At 40.8% G+C, this 19,742-nt stretch overlaps 1 pseudogene; it reads right to left on the bottom strand.

Annotated features, from left to right (window-relative positions):
* Positions 1 to 18,428: 18,428 nt before the first annotated feature.
* On the bottom strand, positions 18,429 to 19,389 carry LOC129666317 (60S acidic ribosomal protein P0-like; annotated as a pseudogene).
* Positions 19,390 to 19,742: the final 353 nt, after the last annotated feature.

Genomic DNA, 19,742 nt, shown 5'->3' with positions numbered 1-19,742 from the left:
GGCTTCAGATAGGGGGAAATTACAAATGTAAACATGGGCGTTTCAAAAGTTAATATTTGTTGAAGTGTCACTCACGACTTTTTTATTTTATTTTGTTTTTTGTTTTAATTAAAATGTGCTTCCTTTGGAAGTGGTGTAGCGATGACTATCGCTTTTCAGGAACAGGAGGGGTAGTCTGTCCAGAACTGTCTGACAGCTGCTATGCGTGGACGGAGGAAGAGCCAGGCTTGTTGCTCTGCAGCTTCTTTATTTATCGGACCAGAAAGCTTTATTCTTGATCTAAGTTCGCAGGCCTGTGTGCCGACCTTTGACACAGAGGGCGCGTGCTTGCTTGTTCCAGATTTCCCAGTGAACTTCGCAGCAGTGTCAGAGTGAGACCAAAACAGCTTTGGAGAAACGGAGATTCACAAGAAACACTAGGAGCTGACAGGTTTTCTGTGAAGCGACCCGCTTTTCTGGTGTCCTCACTAACAGAGAAGTCCTGCCCCTGAGAGAAAAGATGCTTCATCACAGTCTTTAATGTGTGAACTGTAAATTTCCGAGGTCAGATTTTCTGTTTCTTACCACTAGGTCTTCGCGTACTAGCCCCGGTAGCTGCTGTAGAATAGGGGCTCACTAAATAAAGATAGAATAAGTGGCCAGCTGGTGAAATGCCTCAAAACCATTTGTGGTTGGATTAGAATGATTTTTTTTATAATACTTTTCATTGTAAATCATTATAAAGGAAACGTGTTCATGAGACATTATGAGATTTCAGTTTACAGAGGTCTCACAAATGGAAATTCTTCTTATTGTTATTATTATTAATGATGTTACTACTTTGTGTGTTTCCAACCATCCTCTGAACAATGAGTGAGGCTTGGCCAGCACTGTGCTAATTCTGCGTTTCATATTATGTTACTGTACGCAGCTCCAGCGATCTGAGGAAGCTTTCCACGTTTGTATATTTACTGTCTGTGTTCCAGCCAGTCATGACTCCCTGTAGTGTGTCTGTGCCCACTTTGCTGAGAAGAAATGTTCTTTTTTTTTAAACATAACTTTTAATCTAAAATTTACAAATTAGAATTTTAGAACTTTATACAAGACTATATTTTTTTTACACCATTTACACCCCCTCTTCTTCCCTCCCTACTCTCTCTCATATTTATAATTGTGTGTGTGTGTGTGTGTGTGTGGTGACTGGCCACCTAAGATTTCATTGAAACCTGTCAGGGGGCATGTCCCTGGAGAACGATTCCCCCTCTCTCAGCAGCTATTGATTGCCTGTAATTCTCCATCTAGGGCTGGAGCCCTGTGACGTTCCATCTATCATGTTGGCGTGTTGACTAGTGTTGTCACTGTAGAGGCCTTGCTTGTACAGGCCGTATGGTTGCAGTTTCATGGGTACACCTTGTCATTGTCTTTGTCACTTATCTCTCCTCACTCAGGACACTTCTATTTAGGACTCCAGCCATCATCCACAGATAAAAATGCTCAAGGCCATGATTGCCAGCTCTTTGACTATGACCCCTCTGGAGATCTTTGGACTGGCCATCCAACTGTAGAGTCCTGAACATCTTTTTATCCTCTATTGACAGTTCTGGGTTTGGGTGTAACACCAACACACAGCTGACCACCAAAGGTAGAGACCGGAATCACCCTGAACTTGGTCTCACCACATCTCTGCAGTGTCTTCACAATCCTCAGGCTCTGCTGATGTTGTCTCTCTGTTCCTGCTGCACAGTTAAATGTCATTTGAGAATTTTGTACAATGAGTTTAGATCCTATTCATCCTCTCTGTTCCATCTCTCCCCAGATCCATCCCCCCTTCCCTTCCTACCCAGTTTTGTGGGGTTTTTTCCCCCATCAAGGCCAGCTGCCTAAATACTCTTTAATATGTGGACTCCCACAGGAGGTTGATGGACCCATCATGGGCTCTGCATTCAAAGAAAATGAACCATTGCTTTCCCGGAAGCTATCAGTTGTTAACAGTCGCTCCTCAGCTCTTAGTGGAACTTAGAGCCCAGCTCTTCTCCATGCTGGGATTTCCTCTGGCATGGGCTTGACGGATGCTGTGCACACCGTCACAATTACTTTGAGTGCATTTGTGTAACTGCTGCGCTGTGTCCAGGAGAGAGTCTCCTTGGAGGCATCCACACCTCTGAGCCTTAAGGTCTCTTCAGCCCCTCTTCTGCAATGATCCCTAAGACTTGGAAGGAGGACTGTGAGGGAGCTTACTCTCTTCAGTGCTGAACATTCTGAGGTCTCTTCTCCTTACACCTTGGCAAGTTGCAGGTTTCTGTGTTGCTTGTTTATTGCAAACAGACACTTCTCTGATAAGAGCTGAGAGTTGCCTTAATCTGTAGGTATAACACCAGGGCATGAGGAATTGATTTACGACTGTGTCTACTTAGAATCATAGTACTAGCTTCTCCTCCAGGGCCTATGGCCTGTCAAGCCATTTTTGGCCCAGTATGGTCCTTTCAAATTTCCAAAATGTCCTCCTTCTAGTTTGCTCTCATCTAATTTATCGCAATCATGGCAGCCAGAATATTCTTTATAAAATTTCAATTAATCATTCCACTCACCTAAAGGAATCCTCTTTCTTCATTTGACTCCCAGTGGCAGAACTCACCCAAACTTCTTGACCTAGGTCTCTCAGGACCAGGCATAGCCACTTGACACAACTCTTGATTCTTCACAGACTGTTAACACACTTCTTCATCCTGCAGGCTCCATACAGGATGCTCCTAATGCACAGGACCCCATCTATGTGCTGTCCATCTGGTGAGCATTCACATTCTTTCTGATATCATCCACCAGGGACAACTGCTTTGCCCAGGTCTGCCTTTCCGAGAGCCTTTGAGCACAAGGAAGGAATAAAATGCAGTCTTACTGTTTTTATCTCCACACTTAGAATACGCAGCTAGAACAGTTTTCATTCCTTTTTATTGAATTGGACGTCATCACCTCACATTTATCATGAGGTTTGGTTTTGTTTTCAAGCTGTGATCAAGTCCAACTGTGAGAGCTCTACCGCCGGGCAGGTATAACAGGTGCAATTCAGCAGTGGAAACTTCTGTTAGTCCGCCCGGCCCTGGGCTCCTTCCATGCAGCCACTCCTACCAGAAGTAAAACAAAGCCCACAGGCAAGAGCAAGATTAGAATATTAGAAGCAGATGAGCTATGGTCTTAGTTATAAATAACAAGGAAAGAATGTCTTACTTCTGGCAAATATTAGGAGCCAGTCTCTCCAGAGGATCAAGGGAGAAAACTGAAGAGCTGGGGATTTGGCTCGGTGGTAGAACATTTGCCTAGCATGTGTGAGGACCTGGATCCAGTTCTTAGCATAACAACAGGAAAGGAAACTGATGCCTGGACTTGCTATGTTTAAGTCCTTTTAACAGGCCTGGGGATGAAGGACTGGAGAGACAGCTCAGCAGTTAAGCTTGCTTGCTGCTCTTGCGTAACTCTGGAGTTCAGTTCCCAGCACTAACATGGCCAGCTCACAGCCACGTGTGACTCCAGGGTCCTGGTACCAGATGCCCTTTTCTTACTCTGGAAGTACCAGGCATGTATGTAGCACACATCCATGCATGCAGGCAAACACTCATTCATATAAGATAAATAACTAAAAATTTTATTTCAGTAGATGAAAAAATGGGAAATCATGCCTTAGCTGCCTTTGTGATTCCTCATCATGCTCAGAGTAGTTGCTCTATAAATACCTGTTGGGTGAAGGTGGAATGACTCCAATTGACGCCATCAAATGCGGCTTTAATGAGTTCCTGGGAGGAGGTAATCTTAACGTTGCCACAGTGGCCAGCTGCCAGGTGTGTGGGGTGCCAGCAGAGCTGCTGGATGTAGATCGGTGGAAATGGCAATCTTGAATAAACGTCTAAGAATTTAGTAAGAAAGGCTTAGCAAAGACTCGCATAAAACAGCAAATAAAGCAGAGCAACTACCATTTAAGGTGAACTTCCCTTAGCACACTCAGCTAGGAGAAAACAAAAGCTGACTTACGGCCCGAGAACAGACTCCAGCCTACACATTCATTCTGAATAACAACAACAACAAAAAAAAACCTGTGGCTTGGAATCCTTTTTATGATGAGGCTATGAGAGCCAACTTTCCAAAGGTCAAATAAGACTCTATTATCTTACTCCTCTCATTAACACAGCTTTCTACCCTCCCAAAGCTTAAAGAAAGCAAAAACTGGAAGGAGAGACTTTTGGATGCCAAAGTGGCCTAGAGGTAGGATTTAGTCTTGAAAACTGGCTTAACCGAGATTGCTGAAGTGATGGATATCATGTGTGTGTGTGTGTGTGTTTGTGTGTGTGTGTGTGTGTGTGTGTGTGTGTTTAAGACAGAGAACCAAGAGCGACTGTGACTTTCTGACCTTCTGCCTCTGTCCTCCTGAGTGCTGGGATTTCAGGCATGGGCCACTGCACTGTGCTTATGTGGTGCTGGGCATTGAAGCCAGGGCTTCTGCACCCTCCTCAGGCGCTCTACCAGCTGATCTGTGTCACTAGCCCGGTCATAAGAGCTTTGTTTTTTGCTACAGTCTGTGACAGATGAAAAGACGGAAGGCTCATTATGAAGTCTCTTCCAGAAATAGAACTGTATATTTCCTCCAACTACTAGGAAGCGTTAATAATGTGGATTTTATGGACCAGCTTCATGGCAGTTAGGTGTATGTCACCGTGGCATTTGCACAACCGTGGGAAATGCAGAGTAAGGAGTTCTCAAGAGTACCCAAGAGTCACTACGCAAGAGTGAGCTCATGCTTCTCCCAGCTCTCTGACATCAGATCATGATGCAACACATGACTTCCTAGTGAGCTTGGCTCTGAAAAGTGGAATAATAATTTCATAGTCTTAAGCAATCCTGATCTGCTCTAAGACTGCACTAAGGTAAAATACTACTGTGTTGACACTATCTCAAACTCTTACATGTATCAAATTGACTGAACTCTCACATCAACTCTGTAAGATAAAATGCTCATTTTGTAGATGAAAAAAGTAAAGTTAAATTACCTGTTTGGGAGAAGTCAGGATTTGAGATCTGTCAATTCAGCTCCAAAAGTCACATATTATATATAAACCGTCTTGTTGCTATTTTCCTTTAGTTCCGTGAGAAAACAGTAAATTAAACATTAGCCTGTATCTAAAAGGTAAGGAAATGGTTATGGTAAAAAAAAAAAAAAAAGTCAATGAATTATCAGTATTTTTAAAGTCCATATTTTGCCTTTACAACGTCCCATGACACAAATGTATAGTTTGGGGGAGAAAGGTCTGGAAGTGTAAAATATTTTGAAAGCTGGTTAGATGGAGAGGGGCTTTGTGTGCTAGAAAAACAAGGACATGACAGTGGAAATACATCTCCCAGTGAGAGAGCCGCAGCGCTTCAAGACTGTGTGTTTCTAACCCGTCCTGCTGGGCAGGGTCTCATGCTCTCAGGGAATATTTTCCGAGTAGAACTTTTTGTTCAACCAAATCACAATAAGGTCTTAATCAGGTTAGATGTTGACTGTTTTGAGCCATTCGTTACTAAGAGACTTCCAGGGAAATGATGTTGAAAAATGTGTGTGTTTGTACTCATGCAGGCACGTAGGCATGAGTGTGTACACATGGAAAGTAGAGGTTGGTATTGGGCGGATATCGCTCTTCGTTGTATTTTTTTTAAAGATTTATTTATTTATTTTAGAATTGCTTTTGCTTATTTTTTTGTTAAGTTTTATTTTTTTAAAGATTAGAATATAATCACAGTATTTCTCCTTTTCCTTTCTTCCCTTAAAACCATCTCATACACCGCTTCTCACACTCCTTCAAATTCATAGCCTCTTTTTTCACTAATTGCTATTGTACACATATATGCATAGACATATATATTCCTAAATAAAACCCACTTACTCCGTACAATGATACCCATATTTGTATTTTCAGCGCCAACCATTTGCCACTGGACAGCTAGTTGGTGTGTACTTCTCTGGAGAAGACCACCTGTGTCCCAGATTTCCTCAGTAATTCTTTGTGTAGGGCTGAGGCCTCCCGGGCTTTCCCTGCCCACCATGGCATGTCCATTGGAGTCATCCTTCTTCAGTTCCTGTCTTGGCCGCCATACTGGTGAGACTTTATGGCTGTGGCCTCTAACTTCACTAGGAGATACAGTCTCACAGCAAACTCTCTGTTCTGGATCTCTACAATGTTTTTGCTCCATCTTCTGCAATATTCCCAGAGTCTTAGATTTGGGAGTGTTTTGTAGATGTTGGAACTAGGCTCCACAACTCTGTACTATTAAGATTTATTTTTTATTTTTAATTGTGTGTGTGTGTGTGTGTGTGTGTGTGTGTGTATGTGTATGGCGTGTGAAAATGAGCACTGCTGTGCACAGAGGATGCAGAGGGTGTAGGAGCCTAACATGGGTGCCGGGAACAGAACTTGGGGTCCCTGCAAGAGCAGTATGAACTCTTAACCATTGGGCCATGTCTCCAGGCCCTTTATCTTATTTTTTGAGAGTTTCTCCTTTTTTTTTTCCTTGAATTTTCATTTAATGATTTATTGGGTTTTCTTTTTATGCCACATTTTGATTTAACTGGAAACAGTTCAATGTTCCCTTTTAAAAGGAAAAAGAATACTAAAAACGTATCTAAGAAAACAGTCTCTTTGTAGTTTTTAGGCAAATGAGCTTTACAGAAAACTGTGTCTCCCTGCCCTGAGCACTATATTCTTATGTAGGTAAGTACTTTTTTATTATTATCACTTATTACAATTTATTCAATTTGTATCCCGGCTGTGGCCCCCTCTCTCGTTCTCTCCCAATCCCACCCTCCCTCCCTCTTCTCCTCCCATGCCCTTCCCCAAGTCCACAGATAGGAGAGGTCCTCCTCCCTTTCCATCTGACCCTAGTCTATCAGGTCTCATCAGGACTGGCTGCATTGTCTTCCTCTGTGGCCTGGTAAGGCTGCTCCCCCCTAGAGGGAGGTGCGCTGAACCTGAAATTTGATGATTGGCCAAACTGGCTGACCAGCAAGCTCCAGGGATCCCAGTGCTGGGATTATAGGCATGTGCTAAGGTGCCTGGATTTTACTGGGTGCTAGGGCTAATCCTAGGTCCTAGTGTTTGGGCAGCAAAGTCTTTACCAAGTGAGGTGTCTCCTCAGCAGCCCTTTTTTGTTATGTTTAATGACATAACAACTGAGTACCTCTTTCATTAAATTAAATTTTGATTTATGTTTCTCATGGGAAAAATAATCAAATTTGATGTACTACAGGAAAAAATAATTATAAAATATTAGAAGCAAGAGTTTTCATTTCCCTGATCACACTTGTATAAATAATATTATAAAACTGGACATGGTAGGGGCTGTCTCTGACATAAACTCAGTGGCTGGCTCTTTGATTACTTCCCCCTGGGAGGTGGGGAGGTGCAACCTTACCAGGCCACAGAGGAAGACAATGCAGACAGTCCTGATGAGACCTGATAGGCTAGGGTCAGATGGAAGGGGAGGAGGACCTCCCCTATCAGTGGGCTGGGGGATGGACATGGCAGAAGAGGGAAGGAGTAAGGGGTTGGGAGGGGATGAAGGAGAGGGCTACAACTGAGATGCAAAGTGAATAAATTGTAATAAATAAAAATTAAAAAATTGTTAATTAAAAAAATGGATATGGTGGCACATGCCTAGAATTCCAGCACTTGGGAGGTGGAGGCAGGAGGATCATATGACTTTTGGTTACATATTTAATTCAAGGATAGCCTGAGACATAGGAGAAACAACAGACAAACAAACTAAACAACAACAACAAAAAACTCTAAAAACTGAAAATTAAAATAAATAACATGACAAGAATTTTTGAGAGGACGTTTTAAAAGCCAGTGGATCCTGAATATATTAATAACCATTTTCAGACATTAGGTGATTAAAAAGAAGATCATCAGTGAGTAGTCATAGGTAACACAGTAAATATTGTGTCCCAGAAGATTAGCATAGAAATGAAAATCCTATTGCCTACTGATGTTGCAATTTGGTTTTTATTGTTTGTTTTGAGACAGCGTCTCTTTGTGTAACCCAGAATGTCCTAGAACTCTTTATATAGGCTAGGCTGGCCTAAAAATCACAGAGATCCACTTGCCTCTACTTTCCAAGTGCTGGGATTAGAGGCATGCACCACTGTGCTCAACTGTTGTAATATCATAGTAAGCACATTGTTCTCACATGTACCTTAATCATTATTCAGATTGACTATTTTCTATATGCCCACCTGTAAGACTGCAGCAAGACTACCTGAGGACAATATGGGGCCATGTACTTCTCACAGATATGCTGACTACTCTGTCCCAAGCCTTAGCTGACCAGAGTGTACTGAAGGAGAGCAACTGGACTCAGAAAGCCACACCAGAAGGCAGCAGAGGAGAGGGATGGTCAGAGTATATTGTACAGGCAGACATTAGAGGAATCTCAAACACTAAGACTAAAACCTGTAGCCCCAATTCAAAGTCCACAAAAAAAAAGATCTCAACTTTCTTAGCACTTAACCTTATCCTGAACATTGTACACACCTACACTAAAGAGGAAAGGTAATTTGAGCAAAAAGAGATATGTAACTAAAAAACTAGTTGAGATGTGTGAGACAACACACACACATACACACACAAACCTAGTAAACCCCAATGAGAACAGTCCAGATCTTCAGAGAAACCCTTCCAAAGAGCGGTTATAACTGTAACCAAACAACTCAAAGAAAACAAAACAAAACAAAACAAAGAGCTCCATGGAATAAGAAAGTCAATCCAAGATATGAAAAATTTATTCAATAAAGAGATAGGATTGGTGAAGGAAAGCAAACTAAATCAATGGTAGTAGTGAAAACTCAACAAGCCAAAACCAAACTAAAACAAAACAAAAAACCCTAAGTGAATGTCTTCATCAGTAGAATTAATCATATGGAAAACAGTGAGTTTGTAGAAGATCAAGTAGAGTATTGAATCACTCAGTAAAAGTCAATGATAATTAAAAAAAAAAAAAAACAGAACACAAGAGAGCATTGAGACAACATGGAAGGAATTAACCTTTGATTTCTAGCTAAAAGAAAGGGAGAAGGAGGAAGGGGAGGGGAAGAAGATGACAAAGACAAAGTAGAACTAGATACAGAGGGAATACAGAATATTTTCAACAAAAATCATAAAAGAAAACTTCTGAAATTATGAAAAGAGAGGCTTCTCCGGGTAAAAGAGGTTTATGCATTACCAAACAAACAGGATCAGAAAAGAAATTCCCCATAACAGATTATAGTTAAAACATTAAAATCAAAGAATAAAGAAAGGGTATTAAAATCAGCAAGGAAGAAAGGTCAAGTCATTTATAAAGACAGGCCTACCAAAATAACACCTGATTCACTTTTAAACAATAGCATTTAGAGGCAGAAGGGATGGAAAGGCAAGTTCTGAAATACCAGAGCTGTTAACCCAAACTATTATACTCAGTGAACTATCATTAATATTAAAAGAGAAAGAAAAAAGAATAAACAATACCCCCCAAATGAAGGTGGCAAAAGAAAATCAAAATCAGAGTCAAAATTAATGATGTAGAAAAAGATATATAAAGACTCAATGAGACAAAGAGTTGGTAACAAGATTAACAATTTAACCAAGAAAAAAAGAGAAGATTCAAACTAATAATATGAGACATGAAAAAAAGAGACATCACAACAGACACTGAGGAAATTCAGAGCATCACAAGAACATACTTTAAAAATCTATAGTCCACCAAACTGGAAAAAAATCAAGAAATGGATAAATTCTAGAAACATATGACACACTAAAGTTAAATTGAGATGAGGCAAATAAACAGACCCATAATATACAATGAGATAGAAGCAGTAATTAAAAAAATTTCTAACCTAAAAAATGCCTAATAGGGCCATACAAATTCAGCTCAGAATTCTACCAGACCTTCGTAGAAAAACCAACATTCCCCCAAGTATTCCATAAAATAGACAAGGATCAGTTCCAAATTCTTTTTATGAGGCCAATATTACACTGATAACAAAACTGTATAAAGACTTAACAAAAAGTTATAGGCCAATTTTTCTGATGAACATACATGCAAAAATTCCCAGTAAAACACTTGATGGGAAAAGAGAGCATGAATTTGAAAGAGAGGGCAAAAAGGGGGGATATGTGGAAGGATTTGGATGGAAAAGGAAAGGAAGAAATGATATACCACAATCTCAAAAGTAAAAGAATTAATTAAAACCTTGCAAACCAAATTTATAAACACATAAAAAAAAATCACCTACCATAACTAAGCCGGCACCATTCCAGAGATACAGGGATGATTCACCTTACAGAAATGAATAAATGTACCTACTACGTAAATATGCCCAAAGGTAGAGACTACAGCATCATCTCTTTAGATGCAGAAAAAGCCTTTTACAAAGTCCAACATCACTTCATGATAAAAGTACTGAAAAACCTAGAGATACAGGAGACATATCTCCACCTAAGGAAGACAACATACAACAAACCCACAGGCAATATCTAACTAAATGAAGAGAAAGTCAAAGCATTTTCCTAAAATCAGACAAGAAAAAGACAAATCTGTGTGTTTTCTTCATTCTTGTTCAATATTGCACTTGAAGTCTTAGCTAGAGCAAAAAGACAAGGAGATATTCACTGATGGTTGTGGTGTTTGCAGAGACCCTCACATCAAAGAACCCATCAGAAAACTCTTAAAGTTGATAAACACATTCAACAAAGTAAAAAGATACAAAATAGACATATAAAAATCAGCATCCTTACTAGATACCAACAACAAATATACTGAGAAAGAAATCAGAGAAACAATCCCATTCACGTGAGCTTAAAAAAAATAAAGTTGTAGTATAGGAAGGCTACTACTGATTTTTATATATTTGTCTATTTCATAACAGGCATATTTGAAGCCAAGTGGAGAACTTGGTTTCTGTGCCCATTCTTCAAATAAGGAACTTGACAAAATGGCTGTATTCAGACACTATTAATTGTCAAGTCATTTCTCTAAAGCAACTCCTTGGTACTTGAAATTGAACAAGCAATCTCACTTTTCATTCTTCATTTTGAAAAGTTACTTTGTTTTTTAACCTCATTTATTTTAGATTTTACAGTTAAAAAACTCATAGGAAAAAAAATTAAGCCTAGCCCTTAATGGTGGTTTAAATGAGAATGCCCCCCAGAGGCCCATAGATTTGAATGATTGGTCACTAGGAAGTGGCACCATTTGAAAGGATTAGAAGTATTGTTTCCACAGGAGTTTGTGTCCTGTGTTTAAACACGTAACAATTTTTAAAACCGCATGGATTTACAGCGGATTCTATTCCTGGTCTTTTGAGGTTCATGAACAGGAAAGGAATGTGGCCCCAAGGTCTAGGGGTACAAAGTTTTTAAAGGGAAAAAAGGCAAGGAGAGACCTACGTGCTTTGATATTACATGATTGGGTAAGGGAAATTGAAATGATTTGGTCTAGTTTAGGCACCAAGACTACAAACAGTTCTGGCCTGGTCATATGGGTTGGTTTCCCAGCAACAGTATAATTAGTGGGCAGGAAAGAATGCAGTAAGGCTAGTTCTTCCCCTCAGGGCATTAAGGCTAACTAAACTTTAAAACAACACCCACTGATTTTTAAGTCTTTGGTCTCTCAGCATGACAGGGGGATTTATCTGTTTCCCCTTTACACATCTACCCTCCCCTAAGCCATATTATTCTATTCCCAAAGACCATTAAGTTAACATGAAATATGGCATGCTGAGTGTGTCCTAAAGGCCCTTCCTAGTCTGGCTCCAGACATCCTCATCTCCTAGCACATGTTCCTTCAGAGAACAAACTCTTAACAGATGGACTTCCTTTGGGTCCTCAAATGATCATATCTTTTCCTCCGTGGGGCCTTTTCTTCTTCTACCCATCATGCTCTTTTCTTCACTTTTTGTTCTTTCTTAAAACAGTAGCTGCATTTCACTTGCTTTGATTATAGGCAAATTCTAAAAATTAAAAAACAACAAACACAGTTGAATAAATGATTTTGTGTGAGAGTCATATAAAAACTGGTAATAGGATTAAATCCATTTAAAAATTCCACACTTATGTATTTAGCCATGAGAAATAAAAGTATGTATCCACAAAATGATTTATTCTTTAATATCCCTAAGGGCTTTTATAAATAACATCCTGTAATGACTAATCTTTACTGTCAACTACATTGTATTTATAATCAGCAAAATTTATAATTTATGAAGTTTATCTCAAAGAGTAGTATAATCTTGTATTTTTGTAACCTGGCTACTCAAAAGAGACTCTTAAAAGAATAATCTCCAGTGAGTCATTATTTTTTTTCTCACTTCTTTTGGGTCGTACTCACACACTCACACACTCTGCACTCTAGGTCTAAAGACTTTTATTTTATACGTAGCTTCATGGTTCCACATCTCATTCCAAAATTACATCAGGTTAGAAGATGGCAGAACGCAACACACACGGAGAGGTGTCTGCACAACTGTGTGGTTGCATGTTGTGACAGTAGGGAGGACAAGGGGACACCAGAGCATGACATAAGAATTCTGAAGAGTCTGAGCGCGGGATAACAGATAAAATCAGGTTGATATGTGTTTCCCTCCTCGAGGCACATCCTGTTATGGAATAGGTTTCATCCAGAATAAAGTATAGCCTGCTTTAAAGGCAAGGCAGCATATATAAATGGCCACTCCATAAAGAACAACTTAAATAGTATTTTTGTTTTGGTGCTCAAAGGAATAAAACTTCAGATATTTAAATCAATCCAGATAGGACAGTCTCCCTAGTCTTTTGACTCTGAGCACACCCCAAATTTAAGCCATTAAAATAATCTTGCTAGACCCTCTGCAAGCACAGCATTTAAATGGCATCCCAGGGAGTTTTCTAGATGATTTCCACTCTACAGAGATGTGAGTGTAGAAACTTTCCAGTGGGCCTTGAAACCAACCAAACCAAGCCAAACAAAAGAAAACACTCTTACAAATGCTACCAATTGAATGAACTTAGTTCTTGTGTTGAAGGAGGCTCTTCATGAGCTAAGCTCTGAAGGAGAGGGAAAGAGGAGCTTGCAAAGACAATCTTGCTGAACATAGAGAGTAGTGGAAAGGAGGGAGTCCTCCTCCTGTGAGGCTGTGTCCTTCAATTCAGAGTGTTGCTTGAATTAGATGCAGGGATAAGGGAGTCCCTGAGAAATAAGGAGGGAGCAAAAACTGTTGAAGAAAGCCTGGAATGCCAGACCTACTCGGAGAGATGAGAATGTAGGTGTGGGAGGGCGTCTAGGGAAACGACGCCAAATCTGCCAAGCAGATTTGGTTTTGTGACTGCCAAAAGCATTCCTGGGATATTCTCCCTGCTTGCTGGGACTAGAGAGGCAATCTAAGTTTCAACAATACTACAAGTACAAGCAGATGTATTCAAAGTTACAGATTTCAACTTAAACCACAAAGTTAAATTTAAATGGCAAATAACAAATTTATATGTGTAATTCTCAAAATACTTTGATAACCCTAGGAGCCCCAGGTGGGCCGAGACACCCTGGACCAGAAAGCTGACTTGACTGATGACACCCTTGGAAGCTTCTGGTGAGGAGACCCACATACCAGCCCCGCGGGAGTCCACACTTCCAGACTGCAGAGGACTGAGCTGCAGGTGGACTCTTCCATCCCCAAACTCCTCCTTTTCCATCCCGTGAGACTGTGCGCACGTGGTGTGGGCTCTTAGGGTTTTATAGGATGGAAAAGGAGGAGTTTAGGGCGGCTTCCGCTGTCCTGAATGAGGAACAATTCTTCTGGAGATGCCTGTCTTGGTTTCATTTCCACATTGCCTCTGTCAATCCCAGTCTAACAAATTCTACTTCTCTTTAATGGGTAGTTTTGTATTTTTATGTTCTGTAACAATTTTTATTTCATATTTCTCAAAACAAAACAAAAATCTCTTTTCTGGAAATGCTCTTTGGCGGAGTAAATCTCCTTTTGGCCAGAAAGCTTTGAAAGAGGCTCTGGCTCCTTACCAGCTGGGAGCAGTTCTTCAGGCCTCTGCCATTTGGAAAAGGACGCAATGGAGATGAGTTACCTCAAATATAATTTCACGATTTTTGCCAAGATTAACCCTTTCAACAACTGCTCATCTATGTTTGTTTGCTTTGGTGGAACAAAGTAGAACAAACTCTGGGTAAGAAAGCCAAGGCTGGTTGATATCCACGGGAGGTCTCCCCTTCTCTGAGGAGAAAAAGAGGGGGGATGAGGGGTAGGGGAATTGAGAGGGAGGGACTGGGAGGAGAGATGGGAGGGGAAGCTTCGATCATGATGTAAAGGAAGTTAATTAATGAATGATTAAAAAAAAAAGAAAGTCATTCTGTGGTTCACAAGTGGAGTTGAAGGAGCACCCATCCCAACAGGGCCCTAAAAATCATGGAGTTTAAAAATACTAGACCTTAAACCTAACTCAGGGCCTTAACATTAAAATTTTAACTGTAAGCATCACTGTATTTGTAAGAACAGCAGAGCCTCTGTGTCCACCGTCACGTGGCTTCTGCCAGCACTAACTGCACAGCCACAGCCCATTTGTCCATGTGGACACAATACTGTTAAGCTAGAGACCTTATTTAATGCATGAGTCTCTCCCTTAGTATCTTTCCCCCATGTTGTTGGCTATCTTGATTTGTTTCAGAGTCTCCTAGTATTATGAATCCTGTCTTTTCCAGTCTGTCAGGTGTATTAGAATTCATAGGACTTTCTCTCCATTTTTATTTTTTGGACCTAGGCTCCGATATTCAACTCACAGGTTGAGAACCACTGAGTTAAAGCTAAGAACTTACCTGTAAAGTAACACATAAAAAAGAGTGTAGCTGGGTATGGTGGCACATGCCTGTAATCCCAGCACTTGGGGAGACAGGAGCAGGTGGACTCTGTGAGTTCAAGGCCAACCTGCTTTACAAAATGAGTCCAGGGTAGCCAAGGCTACACAGAGAAACTCTGTCTTGAAAAAAAAAATGTAGTGAAGTGGAGAGACGGCTCAATGGTTAAGAGCTCTTCCAGAGGACCTGCGCTTGATTCCCAGCACCCATACTGTCGACAACGCCATTTCCAGGAATCCAACACCTCTTCTGGCCTCCACTGGCACCAGGTACACACTTAGTACACAGACATACATACAGGCAAGACATCTGTACACATAAAATAAAATAAAAAATTTATAATAGTTTAAATTTAAAAAAGAATGTAACTTAAAAAAATGTAACTTTCAGAGGCCCTCTGTGGTAGGCTCCTGTCCTGTACCCTGTTTTCTTCCACTTCCGATGTCTGTCCTGTTTGCCTTTCTGAATGAGGATTGAACATCCTCCTTCTTGCTTAACTTATTTTGGTGTACAGATTTTAGTATGTTTATCCTGTGTTATGTGGCTAATATCTGCTTATAAGTGAATATATACCCTGTGTCTTTTTGCTTCTGGGTTACCTCACTCAGGATGATCTTTTCTAGTTCCCACCATTTGTCTTCAAATTTCACGATTTCCTTGTTTTTAATTGCTGAGTAGTATTCCATTGTGTAAATTATACCACAATTTTTGTATCTGTCCTTCAGTTGAAGGACATCCGGGTTGTTTCCACATTCTGGCTATTACAAATAAAGCTGCTACAAATATGGTTGAGCAAATGTCCTCAGCAGGGTATCAAAACAGATGCTGAGACTCATAGCCAAACTTTGGGCAGAGTGGAGGGAATCTTATGAAAGAAGGGGGAGATAGAAAGACCTGGAGGGGACAGGAGCTCCACAAGGAGAGCAACAGAATCAAAAACTCTGGGCCCAGGGGTCTTTTCTGAGACTGATACTCCAACCAAGGACCATGCATGGAGATAAACTAGAACCCTTGCACAGATGTAGTCCATGGCAGCTCAGTGTCCAAGTGGGTACCCTAGTAAGGGGAACAAGGACTGTCTCTGACATGAACTAAGTGGCTAGTTCTTTGATCACCTCCCTCTGGGGGTGGGCAGCCTTACCAGGCCACAGAGGAAGACAATGCAGCCAATCCTGATAAGACCTAATAGGCTAGAGTCAGATGGAAGGGGAGGAGGACCTTCCCTATCAGTGGACTTGGGGAGGGACATGGGTGGAGAAGCGGGAGGGAGGGTGAGACTGGGAGGAGACAAGGGAGGGGGCTGCAGCAGGGATACAAAGTGAATGAGTTGTAATAAACAAATAAATAGATAAATAGATAAATAAATAACTAGCGTGTAACTGTCATGTGAGGTAGGCAGCAATGGAACTATGTATGTATTTCTTAGTGTTTCTTCTTACAAAGTAGTTGCATAAAATAGGAATAATTTTAGAATAATAGGCATAAATGCTGTTATATAACTTTGATAAAGATGTGATTATCAAAGTTTTCAGCAATAAACTGATGATTATATAAGCACTATCACAGAATGTATTTAAGTAGCTTCAGAATTTAAAGTCAGTGTTACAGAAAAATTTAATGTAAGTTTTTGACATTAGTTTTTTAAGTTTAATTAAAATATAGTTACTTAATTTATCCCCTGTCCTCTCTCACACACCTCCCATGTCTGTCCACCAATTTACAGCCTCCTCTGTTTAAATCATCATTGTTACATATATCTATAAAAGAATATAATAAATGTATTCTGCTGAGTTCATTCTGTGTTGAGTGTACATATGTTTTTATGAACAAACAATTGGTGCTGGAGAAACAATCAAGGTGCCTCTACCTGGGGAAGACTAAGTCTTCTTCTCTTGACAGATGTTAATTGCTTGTAGTTCTTCATCTAGGAGTAAAGGCCCCATGAACTTTCCCTGTCTCTGTTGAGATGTCAAAAAACCCTCAAAATAACTGCAACACACACATCTTTTAATAACTCTAAATATTAATGGACTGATTCTACAATCAAATGACACAGGCTGAATGGATTAAGAAATAAAATCTATCTATCTATTATCTACAAGAAACTCAGCTTTAATGATAGGTAGCACTTAAAGCAAAAGGAAAGAAAAAGCATTCCAATCAAAGGAGATCAAGAAGCAAGCAGGCATTGCCATCTTAATATCAGAATAGACGTCAAACTAAAACTAAACAGAAGAGACAATGGACGCTTCATTAAAATCAAGCGATTAATTAATCAGGAAAACATAACAATACTAAACATTCATGCACCACCCTGGGGCACCCATTGTAGGTAATTTTATCACCCCAGTCTCTCCAATAGATGGTCATCTAGACAAAAAAGTAAACAGAGGAGCCTCAAAATTAAATGACATCTTGCATCATCAAATGGGCCTCAGAGATAATTTATATGATATCTCACCGAATACCAAAGAATATACACTCTACTGAGCAAAGCATAGAGACTACTTTGAAGAAGACTTCATCTAGAGACACAAAGCAACCCTCAACAAATACGGAAAAATTGAAATTAAAAAAAAAAAAACATTGAAAATTTTCAAATACAGAAAATTGAAATTCCATGTATCTCATCCAGCCATTATGCAATGAAACTTAAACTTGACAGCAAACAAACTCTAGTAAGTGTATAAACTGATGTAGATTAACCAATTCATTACTGCCATGCATGGTCAAAGAAGAAATCAAGAAAGAAATAAAAATATTCCTGGAGCCAGGAGCGGTGGCCCAGGCCTGTGATCCCAGCACTCTAGGAGGCAGAGGCAGGCATATCACTGTGGGTTCAAGGCCAGCCTGGTCTACAAAGGGAGTGCAAGACAGCCAGGTCTACACAGAGAGATCCTGTCCTGAAAAACAAACAAAACCCAAAAATCCTGGGACTAAATAAAAATGAAAGCACACTACAACAAAACCTCTGGGACACATTAAAAGCAGTTCTATAGCCCTAAGTGCCTACGTTAAAAAAAATCAGAAAGAGCACAAATAAATGACTTAATGATGCAACACAAGATTGGGAAGATCAAGAACAAAACTTCAACCAGGCATACAACAAAAAGTTATGAAAGTCAAAGGAGAGATTAATTAAATAGAAACAAATTAAAATAACCACCCCCCCCCCCCCCCAAATCTGGCTGGTTCTTTGAGAAGATAAACAAGACTGACAGACTTTGGGCCCAACTAAACAAAAGAAAGAGATGACCAAAATTAACGGAATCAGGGAAACATTGCAACAGGAATCAAAGAAATACAGAATATTATGAAGGAATAAAACCCTGTACTCCATTATGATGGAGAACCTAAAAGAAATATATGAATTTCTTGATTCATCCACATAACCAAAGCTAAACCAAGAAAAGATCAACAACCTAAACAGCACCATAACAAATGAGGAAAATGAAACAGTAATAAAAATCTTTTTTTTTTTTAAGATAAGTAAACCTTTATTTCCATGTTTTCCAAAATAAGCTAGCTGAACTGGTTGCTTTGGAAGGTGATTAGTCAAAGAGACCAAATCCCATATATGCATCTGATTCCTCTGACTCTTCCTTGGCTTCAGCCTTGGCTGGGGCCTCAGCAGCAGCAGCAGCAGCAGCAGCGGTGGTGGCCACGGCCACAGGTGCAGCAGCCACAAATGCAGATGGATCAGCCAAGAAGGCCTTGACCTTCTCAGCAAGTAGGAAAGTGTAGTCAGTCTCCACAGACAAAGCCAGGACCCACTTGTGTTGATGATAGAGTGTGGCACTGAGGCAACAGACAGGTAACCAATTTGCAGACAAATGCTGGCAACATATCGGACATCCTCTAGGAAGCGAGTGTGCAGTCTGCTCTGTGCTGTCAGGCACTTCCGGGTTATAGATGCTGTCATTGTCAAACACCTGCTGGACGATCAGCAGGAAGGAGAAGGGGGGAGAGGTTCAGCGTGTTCAGCAGCGTGGTCTCACTGGCTCCCACGTTGTCTCCACTTTTGGTCAGCTGCACATCGCTTAGAATTTCAGTGGTGCCTCCGGAGATTTTGGTGGTGATGCCCAGAGCCTGGAAGAACGAGGTCTTCTCAGGTCCCAGACCAGTGTCCTGAGCTGGCACAGTGATCACACACGGGATGATGGCACCAGCTCGAGCAGCAGCCGGCCCCTTGTGGGCAGCAGCATGTCCCTAATTTCAGTGAGGTCCTCCTTGGGGAGCGCAGAGCCCACATTCCCCCGTGAGGCAGCAGTTTCGCCAGAGCTGGGTTGCTCTCCAGGTGGCTCTGATGGCCTTGCGCATCATGGTGCTCTTGCCCATCAGCACCACGGCCTTCCCGCGGAGAGGCATGCGGATCTGCTGCATCTGCTTGGTGCCCACACTGTCTGCGCCCGCGATGACGCCTTTTAGGTAATCATCCAAAAGTTGGCTGAGCTTAAGGAAGTAGCTGGCCATCCAGGTGGCCCTGTCTTCCCGGGGCGTCACGGAGGTGCGTCAGGGATTGCCACGCAGGGTTTAAAGATGATGTCACTCTGCTGAGGACGCCTGGCAAGAGTAATAAAAATCCTTTTGACTGAAAAAGCACAATGCATTTGGTTCAGAATCCTGTACAAAGTATTTTGGTAAATACAAACAAAAAGGCTATTGGATCTTATTTGATAGAACTCAGAACACCAACTGTTTCTCAGCAAATCTGGTCAGTTAGATTGAACTGCTGTGTATAGAAGAGGTCACCTCTTGGAATGGGAAGGTATCACACCTCTCACATTGGAAGCATTGGCCTAGAAAGGCAAAAAAGTTATTTTTTTGAAGAACATTTTTATGTTCATGTTTTGGGTTTTGATTTG

Source organism: Psammomys obesus, unplaced genomic scaffold, assembly GCF_907164565.1.
Source record: "Psammomys obesus unplaced genomic scaffold, mPsaObe1.curated_primary_1811, whole genome shotgun sequence".
In the NCBI taxonomy this organism is placed as follows: domain Eukaryota; kingdom Metazoa; phylum Chordata; class Mammalia; order Rodentia; family Muridae; genus Psammomys; species Psammomys obesus.
The sequence above is the reverse complement of the archived record's forward strand: the minus strand, read 5'-3'. Positions and strand labels throughout refer to the sequence as shown.